Below are 5,760 nucleotides of genomic sequence, written 5' to 3'. Positions count from 1 at the left end.
TTTTCCTTTCCAATCCTTTTCAAGAGGCCTTTAACTCTTTGAAATCACTTGTTAGGGTACACGAGTGACTTGACTAAGTCCTTTGTTCTTGCTTAATCCTTTAATTTTTTTCCTTAAATCCTTTGAGTCTTTCATGAGTGGCTTATTCTTATGGGAGATAATTTCCTTCATTTTTGGGGTGTTACATATACATACTCGTTACAAACACAAAATAAGAAGCAGACTCAAAAGAAGAACAAAAAAAACTAGATTAAAAACATAGCTTAGTCCATGGCCCACACTCCAAAGTCCGCTCTCATCCACGACCAACTCTTAGTTACTTGAAAAAAAATGATAAACATGGAGTGAGTAAAACTTAGTAAGTAGCCTACTAGTAGGTTCTTAATCACGACCTTAAGCTAGGATATTACTTCTTGTTATGTTTTCAGGATCTTATACTGATTTTGAAAACCTTCCCCTAAAATAACCTTCAATTTTCTCCCATCTATCTTTTTTTAAACACTTATGAAAGTTAAAGAGTAGTTTTGAAGTTTTTTTTTTTTTTTTTTTTTTTTTTTTTTTGAAAATTCAACGGTATTTTTTTTTAAATAATTATGATTATATTTTTTATAGAGAAATTGCAAAGTTCAATGGTATTTTTTTATTAATTTGGATTATAATTTAAAAAAAAAATACAAATTTTTGTTGATTAAGTTAATATTAATTTCGTATTCTTTTTAATTAATGTATCATTGTCATATCGGTGTCCTAGTTTTTTAAGAATGACAGGTTACCATATCTATTTGGTATCATATTTATGTCTAGTATCTATATCTCTCTTTTTTTTTTTTTTTTTTTTTTGTGACCCTGAGATATTTTGCTTTTATAAATAGATATCTTCACGAAAATAAGTTCAATTTATGTTGACATGGAGAATAAAAATTGACGTTGATACTTGGGACTTTGATTCCTCTTAGTGTGAAGCTTGCATCTTACAATTACTTGGGTAGAGAATGTGTTTCACTTAAAATTCACTCAAGAGAAAATAATCAAATAACGAACCATATTTGAGAGAGGATAATTTTTTTTTTTTTTTTTTTTTTTATAAATATTGAACTCCAAAGTATTCACGAGCAAAGTAAGTTTGTTGAAACTATCTATAAACGTGTTCCAAAGTGAGTCGTGGAGAAGATTTGCCTTAAAATCTAGTTCCAATTAAGGATGTCAATGATGAAGAAGTGCAAGCTGTTGGAAGGTTTGCCGTGGAAAATTTCAGAGGTGGTAGATATAATTTAATTTACAAGCGTGTGGTGAATGGTCTTTTCAGTCCCATATAGGCTTTGACCCCAAATTTTATATTATTGTGATAGAAGCTATAAATGACAATAACATTCATTGGTCTCGGACGCTACCGCCATCCTATAAGCTCTTATCTTTTGTGGAATTCTTCAAATTCCCTCTCCATAAGTAGCAGTATAACTACTAGATTGCTTTCTTTACTTACAAAGAGTCCTCTCTCTATATGTGCTTCTCGGACATTACTCTCTTTTGTCTATAAAAATGATATAGCCATAATGATATAATAAATCCTTATATAAGTATCTTTTCTTTTTCTCTCGTACCCACCTTATACATAACATGTTAAATTAACTCATACTTAAAAAATAATTTCTCTCTTTTGGAGATGCGGGGTATCGATCCCCGTACCTCTCGCATGCAAAGCGAGCGCTCTACCATCTGAGCTACATCCCCTTGATTTTTACATCATAAAACCTTAAATGTCACATCATCAATAATAGTGAAAATAAAAAAATATCAAAATATTAACAAATAGTTTGGTTTGGTGATGCGAGGCATCGATAATTGTGAAAATGAAAAAATATAATAACAAATTAAATACTTTCTTTTAGAGATGCGGGTTAAATAATTGTACAACTCGCATGCAAAGCGAACGCTCTACCATCTAAGCTACATCTCCACAATTTTTACGTCACAAAACCCTAAACTTCTCATCATGAATAATAGTGAAAATGAAAAAATATCGCTACTAATTATGTCATAAATAAAGAAATATTGAATAGAAATAAAATAGTAATAACAAATAGTTTCTTTTGGAGATGCGAGGTATCGATCCCCGTATCTCTCGCATGCTACATTCCCATGATTTTACATAAAAAAACTCTAAACTTCCCGTCATCAATGATATTGAAAATGAAAAACTATCCCCGCTCATTATGTCGTAAGTAAGGAAAATTTTAAAAGAACTAATTTATTTAGTAATCATTTCCTTTGTTGATGCATGGTATCGATACCAGTACTTCTCACATTTGATGCAAACACTTTACCATCTAAGCTATATCCTCAAAATTCTTATGTCACAAAATCCTAAACATCTCGTCATCAATAATAAGGAAAATAAAAAAAAAAAAATAACGTTATTCATTATGTCATAAATAAGGAAAAATTGAATAGAAATAAAATAGTAATAACGAATAGTTTCTTTTGGAGATATGGGGTATCGATCCCATTCCCATACCTCTTGCATGCTAAGCAAGCAATCTACCATCTAAGCTACATTCCCACAATACTTATATCAGAAAACCCTAAATGTCCCGTCATCAATTCTAGTGAAAATGAAAAAATATCTCCGCTAATTATGTCATAAATAAGGAAAGGTTGAATAGAAGTAAAATATTAATAACAAATAGTTTCTTTTGGAGATGGGGATATCCCTTTGCCTCTCGCATGCTAAATCAGCTCTACCATCTAAGCTAGTTCCCCACAATTCTTGCATCATAAAACTCTAAATTTCCCATCATAAGCTACATCCCCACCATTCTTGCATCATAAAACCCTAAATTTCCCATCATCAATAATAGTGAAAATGAAGAAAATCTAGAGATGCAGGGTATCAATCCCCATAACTCTCACATGCAAAGCGAGTGCTCTACCATCTAAGCTATATCCCCACAATTCTTATGTCACAAAGTCCTAAACATCTCGTCATCTGAAAATGAAAAACTATCCCGGCTCATTATGTCCTAAATAAGAAAAAATTGAAAAGAAATAATATATTTAGTAATCGATTCAATTGGAGATGCAAGGTATTGATCCCTGTACTTTCCCCGATAATTTCAAAGCAAATAGAGAGTTATGATAAGTTAAGCTTAGATCAACTTTGAGTTCAAAGCAACAAGAACCAAAGACTGGTGCGAAAATTCTATGGACTAGTCGAAGTTATCCACAAGATAAGGAAGACATCATATAGGATCCAATTGCTCCTATGGATACAGACTAACCATGTTGTCCACGTAAGTAACTTGAAATGTTATTATTCCGACCAAGAAAACATCAAGTAAAAGGGGGTCGTATGACGTCATGCAAAGAAGAAATTGTTTCAAGCGAAGAAAGTAGGAAAGACACCAACAGAGAAGACTTGAAGAGTTAACAAACCGTGAAGTGATTTTCAATAGCTCCTAGTAGGTTGGAAAAGACTCCTCAATACTGAGATCAGCTAGAAGCGCGTCGCGAGACCTAAAGTCGGCCTCATCCTACAACGTTGAGTTTATGAAGAGCCGGTTGATAGAGATATTGACAAATTGTGTAAGGGCAGATGTCGCGGTCATGATTGGCCGAGGCATGTTGCCTGTGGCTGCATGTTAGATGTCTCAGCTATTCCTGTAAACGATTTGTGGTTCATGGTGGCATGCTCATTCCAAACACGTTTTACTTGCTTTCATCTTAGATAGGCCTTTACTATTATTGTTGTGCCAATACGGGGTGTATGATTAGTCCTCAAAATCATATCTACACCCATCAGGACTAAAATGTCCTAAAATGTACTATAGGAGAACGTGACCAGTTGTTGTTTCTTCACTTTTAGCTTATAACATTACTTTATTTGAAATTGTTTTGAATGTATTTCCTCGCTCACGTTTTCTAAAATATTTCTTCTAAACGTGATTCGAGAATACACTGCTATTGTTCGTTCAGTCTAAATTTTGCATGGTTGACTTGTTCATTGGATTAGAACAAATGTCACATAATCATTGTCTCACTACTGCAAGAGTGCGATTGTGACACTTGTCTTCCGTTCAGTTGTGGGCCGCATCTTCTGACTAGTTACGTGAGTTTGGCCTCGAGCATACGTGTAGGTTGAAAAAGAAATTGTTGGATGCGGACTGCGAATAAGGGTTGGGCCACGGAAAGTTTTTTTTTTTACCACATATGGACTTTGGGCTAGTGAGTCTTAAATTTGGGTTCGTTTGAAAAATTTTGGTTCATTTTTTAGTTCAAACGAACCCAAATTAAACCTACTAGTTCTTTCTTCCTTGCACGACTCACTCCTATTCTCTGTTCTGCCTCTTCTTGCTTTGTGAAACTTCTTTAAAGGCTAATTTTCACCGATTATTTGGGAGCATCTTCCTTAAAGGATTGTGACCACAAATTAAAAGGATTTTGACCACAGATGACCTATGTAGAAAATTTGTACCCCCTTTTCTAAAACCTTTAGCGGACAACATACCCAAAAAAGATGCGCTGACTAGACTGCGCTACACCTCGTCTCACCCCCCCCCCCCCGGAGCATATGGATCCACCCAATCGATGAACATTCAAACCAAACTCGCCCATCCTTTTTGGCACAAGGACGCGAGAACCAATCCAAGTAATCTACAGTGGGGAGCCCCCTTAAAGCAACAAGCGAGAATCGCTAGGTTGATAGTAGGGTTAAAGAAAAGGTGAGTATGAAAAGACGTATCGCATGACTGTCCCTGTAAGCAGCTTCATTCTTTCTTGATCTATGAACCGACTTTATGAAAAAAATCAGTCTTTCGGCTGGAAGTGTGACTTTTGGGTATGGATAAGCAGGACCTCTTGGTTCGGGAGAAACCTGAGATGTTGGCTAAGAAAGCGAAGCAGGCAAGTACAGGACGGACAAACTGCACATACAAATTGATTGACATGATCCCTCTCCCTCTCTCTTTGGCTAGTTGGTTAGTTGCACAATAAGCGGGAAAGCATACCAGGTAGGGAAAGAAAGGCTGCTCAATCTCCTGTAAGGCCAACCCTCAACGGCGAGCTCACCAGGCAATGCTATAAGTCCGATAGAAGTCCAAGGTTTCATCTACTACGGACCAGGAAACTCTTGGAGGAGCTAACGTGAAATGAGAAATACATTCGATTACGGCAACTAATAGATAGTGATCTTTTTGGTAGAAACTGAATGATCCCTTGGCTCGAGAAAGAAAAGGAATAGGTAGTCGTACTCCTACCTTTTCCGTGGGACGATAGGAAAGTTTGAGCTGAAAGATTGAATCACACCTGATAAGAAAGGCGGGCTTAGCAGGTTTCTCCAAATGTATAAACAAAAAGAGGAAGCAACCGGTCCTAAAGAGGATACCGATACGCATACATTCTCGCATGGAAGAACATAGCTGAACCGGATCAGGGTCCTAACCTAGTCCGACTAACCTTCTTTGGCTGGCCCCCGCCCCTTGTAACAAGGTCAACGCGTATGTGCTTTTTCCTTTCATTTAGCGAGATAGCTTACCAGCTCTTTCGGCTCATAGCAGCAATATGAAAAGCAGAATCCTCATCATGAGTCGAGTCTGCATTGCGATACGAATCGACATCAGCCAAACCAAGAGCTCCTATTTTTTCTTTAACGAAAGCGGATCTAACAGTTTTGATAAAACCAACATCTTTTAAAGATGGAGTCGCTCTGCCTTGATCACAGTGGACATATGCAGCTCCCGCTTTACCTTTGTCTACCGTGAAAAG

The 5,760-nt window shown here is 36.2% G+C and overlaps 1 non-coding gene across 1 annotated transcript; it reads right to left on the bottom strand.

The window, feature by feature from the left end:
* Window positions 1–1,658: 1,658 nt before the first annotated feature.
* On the bottom strand, window positions 1,659–1,731 carry TRNAA-AGC (transfer RNA alanine (anticodon AGC)). The gene has a single exon. It is a non-coding gene; the product is annotated as a tRNA-Ala (tRNA).
* Between the last annotated feature and the right edge of the window lie 4,029 nt (window positions 1,732–5,760).

The sequence above is a fragment of the Cucurbita pepo genome, chromosome 16 (genome assembly GCF_057944985.1).
Source record: "Cucurbita pepo subsp. pepo isolate OVF chromosome 16, ASM5794498v1, whole genome shotgun sequence".
In the NCBI taxonomy this organism is placed as follows: domain Eukaryota; kingdom Viridiplantae; phylum Streptophyta; class Magnoliopsida; order Cucurbitales; family Cucurbitaceae; genus Cucurbita; species Cucurbita pepo.
Note: the sequence above shows the minus strand (reverse complement) of the source record. Positions and strands in the feature narration are given on the sequence as shown.